We start from the raw sequence: 418 nt of genomic DNA, 5'->3' as shown, positions 1-418 counted from the left end.
ATTTCAAAGGTGCCTCCAAAAGCCCTCTCTGACCTGCGGGCTGGGTGGGGGTTTCCTCTAGGCTCCCACGGCCTCCTGGGACCCATCCCCAATGTGGATGTGGCCTGTTTGCATGGCCTTGGTGGGAGCAGGGCTAGTTCTTGTTCAATCTCTGCACACCAGTACCCTGTCCAGAAGAGGCATGCAAGGGTTGTTAAGGGTTGACAGATAGCCTGGCCCAAGAACGAGACCTCTTCCCAGCCCCACACATGACCATTGTCAGCACAGCTAGCCGTGACCAGGCCTCCCAACTGCGAGGTTGTCCCGATGCTGCTAACCCCACAGAACTGGATTTTGGGCTCCCCTCAGAAGCCCACATGCCACCCCTCCAGGAAGGAAAGCCACTGAAGAAGCCCCGGTCTCCATCTCCCACCCTCCA

The sequence above is a fragment of the Trichechus manatus genome, unplaced genomic scaffold, assembly GCF_000243295.1.
Source record: "Trichechus manatus latirostris isolate Lorelei unplaced genomic scaffold, TriManLat1.0 scaffold00027, whole genome shotgun sequence".
Taxonomy (NCBI): domain Eukaryota; kingdom Metazoa; phylum Chordata; class Mammalia; order Sirenia; family Trichechidae; genus Trichechus; species Trichechus manatus.
The sequence above is the reverse complement of the archived record's forward strand: the minus strand, read 5'-3'. Positions refer to the sequence as shown.